The sequence below is a fragment of the Vidua chalybeata genome, chromosome 6, assembly GCF_026979565.1.
Source record: "Vidua chalybeata isolate OUT-0048 chromosome 6, bVidCha1 merged haplotype, whole genome shotgun sequence".
Classification (NCBI taxonomy): Eukaryota; Metazoa; Chordata; class Aves; order Passeriformes; family Viduidae; genus Vidua; species Vidua chalybeata.
Window position 1 is genome coordinate 5,957,323 of NC_071535.1, and position 14,892 is coordinate 5,972,214.

The 14,892-nt window shown below is 48.4% G+C and overlaps 1 protein-coding gene across 1 annotated transcript in view; it reads left to right on the top strand.

Annotated features, from left to right (window-relative positions):
• Positions 1–14,892, top strand: part of PRKCH (protein kinase C eta) — a 113,245-nt gene that overhangs the window by 78,283 nt on the left and 20,070 nt on the right. The window lies entirely within an intron of this gene.

The window sequence follows — 14,892 nt, forward strand, 5'->3', positions numbered from 1 at the left end:
CTGCTCCTGCTGGGGTCTCTTTGGGGCCAGGGCCACCCTCCACAGGAGGGTGACAGCTCTTGGTGTCCTTTGTGCTGCTTGGGATGCAGCAAGCCAGGGGAGATTCAGGCAGTCAGCTCATGCCTTGCACTGCAGAGTTAATTTTGAAGTTGGGGTGGCCCATGGATGGCAGCTGATCTGCTGGTGGGAGGTTTGAGGCAGGACTGGTATAACTCCCGCCTGAATTGATGGGTTTTTTTCCCTCTCCTTACAGAAGGAGAAAATGCCCAAACAAGCCTTTGTGGCATCATATATGTTAAATAAATATCTTTTATCAGTGACTGAGCCACTTGAAACATAGTTCCCTGTCTGCTGTCAGAAAAGGCAATACTAAACTGTGCTGCTTCTTGGAACTCATGAGGTTTTGGAAATGAGCCAGAGCAAAGGGAAACCAGCTTTCAAACCCCTAAAGCCACAGGTCATCTGTGGCTTGAGTGGGCTGAAGTTGGATTCATGCATGGAAAGTCTCTATGTCACAGAGTCCCCTACACTCTTTTGATCTTGTGAAATTGCCTTGCTCACTCAAAGTGGTGACTGCCCTGACAGGGATAGCCCCGGGGGAAGGACAGCTATTTGGTGCGATACAATTAATGGGAAGCTATCTTGCAGCCTGCCCTATTTACTGCCCCTCACTGTCTCCACTCAGAGCTGCCTTGGGGTCCTTCAGGACTGATGGTTTTCCCAAGCCGCAGGACAGTCAGAAGTTCCTGCCAGAACTGTTGGTTGCTGCTTCCCAGCATCAGCCTGTGGCATCTCTGGTTCCCTGCTGGCCAGGAAGCAAGGTAGCAAATGCCAGATATTGCCAGTGAGCTGACACTGGGATGGGGACACATGGAAGAGAGAGGATGGTCTTTGGAGGCCTGGCTGTTGCCTGTGCATGAGTTAAATGTGGCATGGAGTACTGGGCATCTCACGTTCTGTCATATCTGGGTCAGGGTAATTGAAGTCACTGGTTGTCTGAGAGCCTTCCCTACTTTCTCCTCACTTTCCTACAACCAGGCTCATGCTGAAAATCTCTACCTCTTCTCCAGGGAAGCTCCTAATATTTCCAAGTCTTTGCTTTGCCTGTATCTTCCTTGGGACCTTGCTGTGGTTTGGGGCAGTTCAGGTTGTTCTCCTGTTCCCTGAGGGATGCAGTTAAAAGACAACTGTCCTTCAGCAGAGCTGGGTTATAGAAATAAGCACATAATTCCCAGACAATCCCTATTTCCCTGAAGCCCACAGCATGTAAAGGTGGCTGGGGCCTCTGGGTGTAGCACAGGCACTGCTTGCTCCCAGGCTTTCTTTGGGCTGTGCTGGCACAGCCATGCTCAGCACTGGCCAAGTGAGTGTCTGTCCCAGCACTGTTATGTAAGGAGGAATTTCAACATTAATTACCTGTCTTGGCTTTGGGTTTCATTCTGTCTCTGCTGACACCAGAATGAGTCTCAGAAGATTCAGCGTGGCTTCCGCAAACAAAACAAACTTTATTTCACAGGCTCTGGGCTTTGCTGCTTTCTGCCAGGAGCATCCACTCTTCTGGGATGTTTTCCCTTTGTTTCCCTGCCACTGAGGAGGGACAGCAGTTTTTCTGGAGATGCTGCTGAGCATAGCTAACATGCTCAAGTATTTGAGCTGCAGGGAGGCTGGCACTTCCAGTCAGACCAATTAAAAGGGAAAAATTAACATTTCCCTTTGCTCTCAGCCACCTTCCTGTATTCTGAAGGGCTGGAGGAGGGAGGGATGTCTTTACAGCTGTAGAGGTTGGCTGGGACAGAAGTGTGTGCTGGGCCAGACGTATCTGTGTGGATCGTGTTCTCCCTAATGGCTTTCCTCCCCCCATCTGAAGTCATTAATGCTCGTTAAGCCAGGATGGAAACAAACCCAAACAACAACAGTCTACAAAATAATTCCATCCACTCCAGACTAGTTCTTTTTTTTTCCCTCCAGTGAAGCAATTAGTCTCCTGTGATCCCATTTTTAGCCAGACTGGAAACAACCAGCCGGACAATAGTGAATTCCTCTTCTGGCAGAGCATTCATCAGATCTGCTCCCTGATGGGAAAGGTGAGGCGAGTCCCCTTGCCTGGCTCTAGGGGAAGAATCTCCCTGCAGAAATTCCTGTGGGCCTTGCTGAAAGCCCTATTTCTGTGCAGCCTCTCCCAGTGAGTCACAGCCTCTGACTCTCTGACTACTCTGAGAGCTCTCAGTACCATGGCTTTTCTGCCAGCCCCACTGCAGGGTTAATTCTCTGTGGTTTTGCTCTCATGGGTGTACAGCCCATCCCACTCGCTGGCTGATGATGCCAGTTGTGGGTGCCAGAAAGTCATGAAGTAACTTGTGGTTTATACCAGCAGCAGGCCCATGTAGGACTCACATGGAGGTGGGGCGAGACTTTTCCAGTCTCGCTCATTTGAGTGGTACTTGGTCCTGGGAATGGCCCAACTTGGTCCTGGGAACGGGACAGTGTTGCAGAGCAGCGGAGTGTGATATGAGCAGGGGCTGGCAAAATTCGGGGTGTGTGATAGGGCTGAAGTCACTGAGGCTGCCACCTGAGCAGGCTGCCCAGAGAAGCTGTGGATGCCCCATCCCTGGAAGTGTTCAAGGCCAGGCTGGAGGGGGCTTGGAGCAACCTGTTTTAGGGGAAGGTGTCCCTGCCCATGGCAACTGGGTTGGAATGAGATAATCTTTAGGGTCCTTTCTAACCACAGCCGTTCTGTGATTCTCTTCTATGATTCCCTGAAGTCCTGTGTAGCACCACGCAGAGCTGTGGGGGGAGCTTGGCCAGAGCCACCCGGGAAATGACTCCATTCCTGTAACTGCTTGTAACATGAGTAAGGTGTAGTGCTGTCCTCTGCCCAGGGCAGAGCCTGCAGCTGTGTCACACAGAGGGCCTTCCTCTTGCCTTTGAGGTTTTTGTAGGGTGTGGGGAAGCGCTGGATTCCCCCTCCATTGTTGCAGCTCCCTGCAGGACACTGCCTGCCAGACATGCTGCACCCTCGCTGCCCTGAAAAGCACAGATGGGACAGGGGGGGCAGGTACAGATGGAGAGCATTGTGGCTGTGCTGCTGGAGGAGGAGACTTAAATCGCCAGAAAAAGGGATCTTGCTGTCTCTAGGTTCTGAAAAGCAGCCTTGATGCCGCCTTAGCAGCTGGACAGTGCTAAACCTGAACACTTCCCTTTCAAGATGCAGGAAGGCTCTAAGCCCAAATCCACGTTTTACCTCACACACATGAGGTAAAAGCCACAGGGTTTCTAGTCAGGTGCCAGGAAAAGCTGCAGCTGCCTAGAAAAGGGCAGCTGAGGACAGAGGGGAGCTCTGCTCGCTCGGCTGCTGGGATTAAGAGCAGCTCACTGCGTGTTTGAGTCATGTGTCACCAGTGCCGAGCTCTGACTCCTCTGGTATGAAGGTGCCGTGTGGGCACTGGAGCCGGCGGGCTGTGGAGTGCTTCTGCTCGAGATGGAAAGCCAGGGTGGAGGAACACTTGGCAAAGAAGTCTGCCAGGCAGGCTCATCCGGGGATGTGCAGAAAAAGTGTTTCTGCCTGATCCCTACAGCTCGGATCAGCTCTGGGACAGAGCCTGCTGCATCCGAGCATCACCCTGGGTGTCGGCTGCTCCCGCTCTGTGCCTGGGCAGAGCCACCTTGGTTGCTGTGGAGGGATGAGAGGATGTTGATAAACGTTGTCATCTTGTTGGGTGTTCTCTGTTTTGAGTCATTCCAGCCATGGTGATGGTTGCTGGTAGTGCCAGCAGGCACTTGGGGTGTGGGCAGCAAACCAAATGCCCGAGGGTTGAGTTCCAGGTGGGTGGAATGGCTGTGGAGATGCCGGCGTGTGCAAGGGAAATTCAGGGATTCCAAACCTGCAGCGCCAAATTAAAGGATTGGCTGGAGAGGAAGCAGGATGGGTTTGTGTTTGTATCACTGTGGTTCTTCCCAAGTCACCACAGGGACAATGGGAGGTGGGAAGTGAAGTAAACCAGTGTTCAAAAACGGATTCCAAATGCATCAAGGACATAACCTTGATGGGAAAGCAGCTGCTATGGCATGGTGTGATTGCTTTCCTGTTAACAGCCCAGGACAGAGCACACTGCAGGACCCACAGCACCACCCCCCAAGCAGTGTCCTGTGCTCTCACAGCCGTGGGATCATTTCAGGTACTGTGGAATCATTCCTCATGCAAAAGCATGGAGAAGTTTGCAAACCACTTGTGAAGTAAAGCACTGTGGAATCTATTTGAGACCAGAGATGGAGGGAGAGGTAAGCTTAAAATTTATGTCCCCAAAGTGCAGAGATGACATGGGCCATCTATTGCTCCATGTCTGCAAACCCATCTAGAAAAGTTCCAGGAGCTCATTAGCTTTAATGTGTCAATTGTGGGTAATGCATTTCAGCATGTTGGTATTAAAATAATGCCCTTTTTATTCCTTTTTCTCAGGACAGTACAGTCATTCTGCTTTCCCTGAACCTCCATGGTCTTCCATTAGTCCTCAATCAATTATTTATTCATGGGAGAGTATCTGAGAGCAGCAGTCCAGTCTGAGAGCAGCAGTACTTACTTGACTGTGGAGATGAGTTTGAAGTACCTGATGGCTGAAACCACTGGAATTGTCAATAACATTAAGAAGTACTTTCCTGCCACAAAATAAAAATGTAGCCTTGTAGGTGGAGAGTGCTAAACTTTGATGAGGACATGAGCTAAAAAACAGTGCACTTTAGATGCCACCTGGGTGTAACTTTAGTGAGTACAGACAAGGAGTTTTTTGAAAATCACCTTGCCTTCAAGTTGACTAACTTTTGCATTGTGATAGAAAATTTGTATTGTTGTGCAGTTCTGGCCTGTGTTGTAAACATGGGAGGTTTAGGTAGAAAATCTGTAATTCTGAGCTTTGATCTGATTTGGTGCCTCAGCAAGAGGCACCAAGGTTTTTGCCTGATGTTTCTTGTCACCCTAGACTAGAAATAAGTTTTGTTGGGGATTTGTGGTGTCTTCTTCCCGACCAAAGGGATTTATAAGCAAGAAATATAATTTGAGCCTGTGTAAGCAAGAGGGACCTGACGGCTTCAGATCTTCCACAGCTAAAATAGTAAAATCTGAATATGTCAGGAGGAATATTTCCAGATAGACACACAGTCCCCTGGGCATCCTTCTCCATGGTCACACGTGTCAGAGGTCAAAGGGAATTGCAGGGAGTTGATGTGTGAATGTGCTAAAAATTCAAGGGCTGAGCATTGTGAAGACAGACTTTCCTCACTCATGTCCCATTTCTATTTCTTTCCTTGATGGGGAAGAGGAGACAGTGCTTATTTCATTTTGTGATTCATTTGTTTCATACATAACAGGAACAAGGCAGCTGGCAGCTCCTTGTGCCTGGTAGCCATGTCAGGTGAGCACCACTTGATTCCTGCTCTGGGTTACTGCTGCTTTACTGACAACCAGGCAGCCATCTAAGGCACCTGATTTGGGAACTTTGGTAGCCTTGTCAGCTGGTGAGTCAAGTTTAGAGGGCCTGAAGTGGCTTGGGAAAGCTGAAGAGGGAGCCCAGACCAATGAGACTCGAGGTTAAGCACTTGATGTGCCACGGGGATAACACCAGCCAGCATTGTTGATGGGCAGTTTGGGGTCTGTTTGATGCTGTGTGGCATTTGGGGTGACACATGGGATCTGGTCTGTCCCTGCTGGCTTGGCAAAAAGGTCAGAGTCACTGGTTCCTGCATGCAGGCAGCCTGGGAGGAGTCAGAGTGGGACTGCTGAGAGCTGAGCATGCCCAGCCAGGAATTCCACCTGGCTCTGCCCTGCTTATCCAGCATCCTTGGGCTTCACACAGCTCTGGGTGAATCACCTGTAATTCACATGAAATGAGAAACTAAATCTTGGGAAAATGACCCATCTTCTAGGCTCCTAGAAAAGCTTCTTCCATTTTATATTTAAGTGATTGCTGTGGTCAAAAGCAGAGAGATCAGAGCAGTCAGAAAAGCACTGTTTGCCTAAAGGTTCCCTGGAGTCTTGGAAAAAAAAAAGAGCCAATTTTATCAGTGATGGTGTCGGTCTGTTTTTTTAAGAAACAGCTCTCAGGACAGCATTTCCTAATAAATTCATTCATTTCTTCTAAGGGGAACCAGGCAGAACCCCCTCCTGTGCAGCAGTGGGATGGCTGTGTGCTTTGTGCCCACAATGTGTCACTAGCAGGGAGACTGTTCTTTTGCTCTGTGCATAAAAATTCAGTTCAGATAGTGAGGTTTTCAAAAGCAGCCCTGCTGGGCCAGCACAGATGCTCTCTCAAAAGTTAATAGTAAGTTTGGCAGTGCAAATCTACAGGCCAAAGCAAGGTGCTTTTAAAAATCCTATCTAAAAATACAGTACTTCTGCCTTCAGCTTTGTTTATTCCATTATAGAAAGGAGATTAGCACCTGTAGTCTTAGCTTTATAAATCTGGATCTGTAATTCAGAGCCTTAATAAGGTTAAGTAGTTTTTTTTTTCCTCAGGGCCTATTTCAGAATTGAGTGAACTTGACAGGAGTTGGTTTTTTTCACTGATTTCCCTAGACTTAGAGTCAGGCTTAGAGTACAGTGAACCTTACCTGTATCAGTTGAATGTGGAGAAGTCTGCCTGACCAGATTTACAGGTTCCAGGCAGGAGTGTCCTTCCCACAGAGCACTGTGCTGGCATTGCCAGTACCAGCACAGGTTGGTTTGCTGCCCAAGCCAGTGCTAGAGGCAGTCTGCACACATCATCCTGATGGATAGGGACACCTTCATTTTTATTTTCTTTGCTATTTCTAGGAGCAAAATATTCCCCCTAAGTCTGGAGTGTGAGGAGGGTGGATTCCATGGCAGCTGTGGGATGAGCAGGAGTCCCTTTGGTGTGGGCTGCTGGCTCATCCCCCCAGGGCAGGTTTAGTGGCACACAGTGGGGACGTGTTGCTGGGTGCTGGGGGAAGGAGGAGCCTTTGCAGCAGCACAGACCAACCCTGATGCTACCAGGACAGCTTGGAGCCTTCAGCAGCCCTGTGGTGGGCTGTGGGCAGCTGGTGATGAGTAATCCTGGATAACTCTCACTCCATCTTGTAGTGTTGAGACCATGCTGTGCTGCAGGCACAAACCTGATTTCATTTTAATTTCTATATCAGGCTTTGAATCAACATTGATCTATTTCTGTCCAAGTGACACAACAGGCTTGTGCTTTTTAACCTCTCCTAGCTCCATCAGTCCCGATTCTTGTTCCTGCTTTTGGGTCTTGAGTCTGTTGTGTGCCTCCTCTGAAGAGTTTGGGCAATGGGATGCACAAAAAGAAGCATTGTGGTTGGTGGGGTTTTTTTCTTTTTTTTTTTCCCCTCTTTTTCTGGCAACGGTAGAATAAAAGCTCTGTTGGGAGCAACTCAGCAAGTAATGTTTCAGGGCCAGCAAATTCCAGTGTTGCTGCCCAGTGGGACTGAGGAGTCTATCACAGGACTAGGCTGGCAGCTCATCCAGAGAGAGAACGTGTGGCATCCATACCAAAAGCTGGACACGAAGCCTTTTTCCCTCCACCTCTCCCCTTCCTGCAGTAAACGGGGGGACAAATGCTCTGGGATTCAAGGAAACACTTCAAGTGTAGCTCCTCTTTCCTGATTAGAGTCCCATATAAAAGTGCAGCAAATAATACATAGATTATATATAAGTATCCATTAAAAACGCACACACACCAATTTAGATGTATAAATAAATTATAGGGATTGTGCCATCTTTGGGATTACTCCAGTGTGGCAACCTCCAGCACGCCTGTGTTTCACCAGTAATGGCTCTGGCTCATGGCTGCCCCATTTCACATGTCCCCCATGTCTTTTTGCCCTTGTAAAGCTGCCTTTGGACACTGTCATCAGCCCTCTTAGAGCTGCTGTGGCTGTAGTAAAGGGGCAGCTTGTGGGTGTGCCTGACCCCAGAGAGACTCAGTGAGGTCCCACTGGATCTGTACCACCAACCAGCGTGGGGGAAGCTCTGTGATCATCTCTCATGGTGTGCCCAGGGTTTTTAGTCTCTGCCTTCATACTTGAGCCTACCACTCTTGTTTTAACTGGAGGATGAATCATGCCTGCTCATCTCAGCAGCAATGAAGTCCTGTGAGTAATTGTGTTAACCTTCCACTGGTGCCCTTCTGAAGTGCCCAGAGGGAGGGGAGGTGGGAGTGCTGGTGCTTCAAACCACGGGAGAGGTCTTGGATGCTGGGTAGTGCCATCTCCTGTGCTGTAAGAGAAGTCAGTGCCTTGGGCACTGCTTTGTCTTCAGAGCAGCAGCCCGGGGTTCAGCAGGAGAGGGCCAGTGCTCTAATGTGGGCTGGGGAGCCCTTGCAGGCAGGAAGGGGTCAGGCAGATGGACAGCCAGCAGCGCTGGGTGCCAGCCCATCTCTGCCAAAAACCCCATGGTGCTGCCTTAATACAGGCAGATTCCTTGTAGAAACTTGTCCTTGTGCTTCGAGGGCTGCTTGACTTTAAAATACTAATAACAGAGCACTTCTGGATACAGTGCCTGCCAGTCTGTTTAGTCTGAAGCTCAAGCAGCAGAGCAAGAATCAGAATTACCCTGTGAGTGTGCAAGACTGATACCAAGTGCCTTTAGGCATCCTGAAGAGCACAGATGCAGGTGTGAGGATCTGTCTTGGGCTAATTCACCCACTCCTGACCTTGCCCTCAGGGCAGTCCTTAGCCATGTGCTGTGGTGAGAGTGTTCAGCATGATCCAGTGCTGAGTCTGACCCTGGACTTGAGTCCATATTGCATCAGTCTGTAACATCTTGTGTTGCAAGAGAGGTGGAGCCTGCTTTGGAGGCTGAGTATCCCTAATCCATCACACCTTTATCCTAACACATGGCTGAAGAGCATTTCCAAAGGTCTGTGCTCTGTGTGGTGTGTGTGGTGAAGCAGCAGGGTGTGTTGGGTGAAGCAGAGACAAGGCAGGAGGCTCTTGTTGTATTCTGCCACATTCCCCTCCCCAGCTGTCTGTGCAGTCTGCAGGATGTGCTGTGGTGGGAAGGGGCTGTAAAAGCCCCAGGAATGGTGCTGGGCTCCTGGCAGGAGCACTGCTCACATGCTGAGGTGGCTGTAGGATGGACCTTTCCCCCAAGCCTCCTCTGGCTCCCGTGGACAGCAAGGACAGGCAGCTGTCTACTGTTAAGTGGCCCAGCAATGGGTGTGGATTTTCAGTGGAGTTTCACTTACTTGTACCACTTACCCTGAATTCTGGGTTGGATCCATGAATCATTATATCACATTTCTGCTATTGCTTTCTTTGTGAGAAATGAGAAGGTCAGCCTGGAGCCGTGGTGGCTGTATTTACAGTCCCTAAACACTGAAGTCTGGTCAGATTTTGGAAACAACTTTTGGCTGTTAGGCCAGTGTAGAAGGGCACTTGCTATGTTTTGTGCCTACTTTCTGGTCATTACAAATTACAAATGTCTGGAGAGATCTTCCCTTCCTTTCTGTCCTGTTACGCAGCACTGCAGGTTGCAGTTTGCTGTAGCCAGGCTGTCTGTGTGGCTGACAGTGGTCTGGGTGGGTTTCACCTCAGAGGTTGTTTGGAAACCAAAATAAATGTTCTCTTTACCCAAAGGAATGTTTTTTCAAGGAAACAAAGAGTTGAAGTTACGTTTTGCAGTCCCTGTGTATTTTGACATTACTTCATGCCGTGCTGGGGAAGATGGAGCACACAGACTGAATCTCATGAGATTTTGGGAATTGTGCTAGAAGCTACAGGTGTGTAAAGCAACACTTTCCATCTCAGCCTGCAATGCCCAGACAGTGGTGTGTGTAAATGCCTACACACTGCTTATATGTTGGGTAACAACAGTGTCCTATCTCTTTTTATTTGGCAGCAAAACTCAGATTTCAACTGTTTTTCTCCAGCTTGCTGCAGCTTGATCCTTTTCTGATCTCTGCTTTGTGGCTCCCTTTATCAAAGGCCAGTAAGCTGATGTTTCACTTGTGATTTCAGTGTTTCCTCCTGCCCTAAAGATGTGCCTAAGCAAATACCAGCAGCTCAGCCTGGGCTTTTATGTCTTAGCTCTGGTAGAATATGTTGCAGGTGTCAGCTTCAGCCTGTATTTACTGCTGCCACTCAGCTTTACCACTGCCTAGGACACGTTTATCTCTTCTTTGGGGCTATGAGAGTATGAGTTTCTGGTTATAAAAGTTTACTTGATCATAGAAATAAATAATGTTTGGTTATTATTAGAAAAATGTGGGAGATATGAACCATTTTCTGCGAAGGAACTTATAAGCAAGTTCTCTACAACCCAAGACTTACAGTAGAAATGGCCTTAATTCCCAAAGTAGTATAAAATCTTGAGGACAAAATGTGGAGATCCCTAGTCCAAAGCTGGTGGGAATAGATTCATGAAAATAATTATTTTCTTTGAGTTTCCTAACTGAGTCTCCCAGATTTAGTATGGAAAGAAAGATAGAAAATAGTTTTGTGGGCCCAAAATAAATGTTAAGGCTTTTTAAAAGCAATTTACTTTTTTTTTTTTTTTTTTTTTTTTTTTTTTGCAAGTCAAGACAGCATTAGTTTCAGGTAAAATGAAGTATTTTAGTTTGGATGTTCCTTATGAATGCAAAGGAAAATGGGAGACATTATGAGCTTCAGAGGAGTATTTAGGGCTTTACATAAAACTGAGACCTCCATCTGTTCTCCTCCTTATTTAATCAAAGTATGGGTTTAAATCTGTTGTCCACTGTATTTGGAGCAAAGCCTCCAACTTGAAAACTACTGCCTTTTCCTTAACTATCTTACCAACTGTGCTATTCTGCTGGTTGTACATCTTTCATTCTCCTCTGTTGAAGTTGCTTCATTAAAAAAAAATTACAATGTTTTTGGAGCAGGAGTTGGAAATGTGTATTGCTTTGGCTACCAGAGCAGGCAATAAAAATGCATTTTTCTGCGTCATGATGGAGATTGCAGTATTTTTGCAAAGTAAAATGACTTCAGCAGAAGAGGTGGAGAAAAATTAAAAAGTTATCCCTGCGTGCAAAGGGACTTGAATGCACATTTGCTCACCCAAAAGTGTTTCCAAGGAGTGTCTACAGGGAAAGTTTTCCCCTTCAGAAAAGCCAAAGTTACTCATTTAGCTAATTTCAGGTTTGGGGATTTTGTTTTTCATTGTGTATTTTTTGAAAACCATTTGGCTGGAGTTTTTTGTTAGCCACATTTACCTTTGTGCTGGCACCCACTGCTTTCACAACTGAGTGATTTGCATTGAGATGGGAGCACCAGGCTTTAATGAGCTTTAAACTGGACCTCTGAGATTAGCAACCCTGGGATAAACTTGAGGGGAGGCAGGAAGCCAGTGTCTGCCACCCTTACACCTCTGGTTCTTTACTACATGGACAGCCCTTACCAAAACAGGGTGATGGAACCAAAATAAGGAAAAAGCCCACTAAGCTTCATCCTTTCAAATACAGTTTCTACATCAGGAGTGAGATGGCAGGTACGTGTATCACACACATTCCCTGGCAAAAGTCCCTGGTGCAGGGAAATTGCATTTGACAGATGCTTTGGAAAAGGACCAGATCATCTGCAATTGTAATTTTGGATTTTTTATGAATGTCAAACTTGAGCAGCAGATGTGCAGAGAACACCTCTCCCAGTGAGTGACACTGAAGCAGCTCATTTTGTCATTTCTTCTGGGTCTTGACTAAACAAGACCATTAAGCCAGTGTGCCATAGCTGAGGGTGAGGACAAAGACAGCCTTTTCTGAGTCAGGATGAAGCCTGTTTTCCAGGGAAGGTTTGCCAGTGAAAGGCAGAACCTCAGCTGGACCTTAGAAACGCAGCCTCAGAAAACCTCTCTGCCGTTACTGCTTCATGGAACTGCTAAAAATACTGGATGGAAAATGCAAGTATTAAGGAAATGAGGTAGATTTGGCCTTTCTGAGCTTGGATGGCTTCCAGTTTCATCAGCTTCCCGGAATCCTTGTTGCGAAAATGAAGAGCTCCTTGTAAATCTCAGAGAACTGTCAGTGTTTTTCCTCTCATGTGGCCGTGCTGGCTTACAGGGTTCGGTGCGTGGGGAGACCTGTCAGCATCAAGCAGTGAGTTCAGAGCTCACAACTGCTGGGATGGCTTGGGACAAATGCTCAAACCACAGCTTTCCCAGGGATTTATCATATGGAGCAGCCAGAGAGAGCAGGCTCCAGAGGAGCCCGTGGCTGAGGCTGCCACTGTGCTGGCCCATGAGACCTCTGAGAGGGAAGCGTAGGATCATCTCCTGTCACTTTGCCGAGCAAAGAGCATTGAGCAGCCTTCTGTGGTCATGGGAGGTCCTCTTCTGAAATGATCTGCACGTAGCCAAGGGCCTGAGCAAGTGAGAGCCAGAGTAACGTCACACTACAGGTTATGTGAAAATAGAAAATGCAAGTGTTGGGTTTCACACTGCTGGACAGAAGTCAGGAGGAGACAACAGACACTGTTAATGGGTTTAACGTGCAGTGTGGAGAAGCCAAGGGCTGGAGCTTTGCCTCATGTGGTTAGAACTACGCTTACCCGGCGAGAGACAGTTTAAATTGAATGGCAGTGACAGAGATAGAGGCTTTCTGGGAGGACACAGCCAGCGCAGCGCTCTCGCACCTGCACGGCTCCTGCCATCTCAGAGCTGGGATGAGCATGGTGCACTGTGCAGCTAACAGGGATTTGGGAGCTCCTGCAGCATGTCCTGTGGGGCAGAGGCTGGAAGTGGCAGCGTGCCTTAGCGACGTGGTCAGCAGAGCTGGCCCAGCCCCGTAGCTGCCTCTTGCCTCTGCTCTTCCACGTTCGTGACTGTGTTTCTGCTGGCTCAGATGTAAGGATGGTGTATTTTGAGGTATGTCCAAGGTGTTCCAGGACATGGTGGATGTTTCAGGGAACAGAAGAAGGTTTGCTAGGGGGATCTCCAAGCAAGTTCACCAAAATTCCCCTTCCAGCTGTATCTTTAGGGGCACACCGCAACAGCCAGCACTGCCCAGGACCGAGAAGGTGTGTGCTGCATTTAAACCCAAGCCAAGAATAAACTGTGCATTTCAGCCACATTGTGGCAGATTCCTGAAAACAAGGCCTGCCTTCATGCTTGGAGGGCTTCCTTGCCCTGCCAGGAACCACAGGGAAGAGCAACAGGAGCTTTGGCTGTAAACTACTGCTGAAGATGGGCTGTTCTGGGCAACCATGCACAAACCTCTCCCTGTGCTTGCCTAAAGCCTTTCCAGGACAAGCCTTTGCCCACATGCCTCAGCCATCATTTGTGATTCTCAGAAGGGAAAAAATAAGTGTCTCCTGCTGAGCATTCCACCCAGAGCAAACACTGCGGCATGAAACAGGCATGGGCACTGCCCTTGGCATCCAAATTTCACTGGCCACTGGGCAGCTCGTGGGCCTGCTGGGAAGGGCAGCAGTGTTGCAGAAAGGCTTTTTGCTGGCTCGTGTAGCCAAGCCATCTTAAAGTTGAAGAGAGAGGATGTGTGATCTTGTGATTTAAGATCCGAGCTGGAATTCAGGAAGCTGTTGTTCAGCCTTGTCTCTGGAGGACATGGGCAAATTTCTTAACTTCTATCCTGTGCTTTCCCATCCATTCAAAAGAGGCTAAGAATACTTTTCCTTATCTCTTTAGGAGAGGATGTGGCTCTGGTTGTCTTACACAATGTGTCCTTGATCTTTCCAGTGCCGCAGTGTAGCCCTGCGGGAGGGCGGTCTGGAGTCCTGTGGAAATGCCAATGCACAACACAGCCATCAACCCCCTGATGCTCACTTTAGGATCATAGATAGAGGATGAACAGGATCAAGCTGGATTCAGATTTCAGCTCAACCATAGGCTTTTATATTCATGTGGAGATGTCACCACCTATGTTACCACCCTCCCTACTGCTCTCCCTTCCTAGGGAAGGAGATATCCAACCAAAGGGCAAAGTGGATAAGAATCTCACATGAAGGAGTTCTGAGACCCTAGGATGTATTTTGTTTTTTGATCCTGATGTGGGCATCAGAATGACTTTAAAGATGGCTTTGTCAAGCCACCCCGTCACGGTGCTGCTGTGATGGCTCTGGGCAGCTCTTGGGCCAACACCTGACACAGTTCAAAAACTGAGCTGTGAGCTGTTTGTGCTGCACAGAGCTCCCATCAGAGCTCCTCTCCTGCATCTGCAGTGGTGCCTGGAGCTTGTCTGGCAACTGCAAAGCAGAGGTGCTACGAGCTGCACTATTTTTAGGCAGGCATTGCCTAAGTCTGCAGATGACCTGTGGTGTTCCTGACAGTGCTTCTGGCTGCAGGCTATTCCCATGGGCAATCTCAAGGTCAGGCAAGCTGATAAGCTTTGTTAGGGCTCTGTCATTTTGGCAGCTCTGCTTTCCTTGAGGAGTTCCCAGGCTGTTAGAGGTGACGTATTGGAAAAAGCGTCCCCCTGCAGCTTGTTGGGCTGCAGGTCTCTTGTGACAGTGACAAGGAGGTCCTCACTCCAGTGAGGGCTATGGGGGATGCTCACTGCTTATATTAGTGCACTGCTGGAATTGATACAGCTGGGAGGACTATAAGAGTTTGCCTTATGATGGAGACATCCTGTGCTGCCCAAAGATTCCCCCTGCCCATGTGGTGTGATGTCAGTAGGGAGTTTCTTCTCTTCTCAGCTTGGATGATGCTCCAGATGGGGTTTATCAGTCAGGCTGATAACAAGGAGATCTGGGACTGAAGCCCCAAGACCTCAGGAGAGCAGGGAAGGTGCTTACCCTCTGCAGAGGCCTTGCTGTGCTCCCCAGCTCCAGTGGCTGCTCCAGTGCAGCTTGGCTGAATCAGAGTGCAGCCTGTGTGCAGCATTTTGCTGCATCATAACATCCTTACACAATCTGACAGCTCTGGCAACCTCTGCTCCAGTGAGTCCCAGA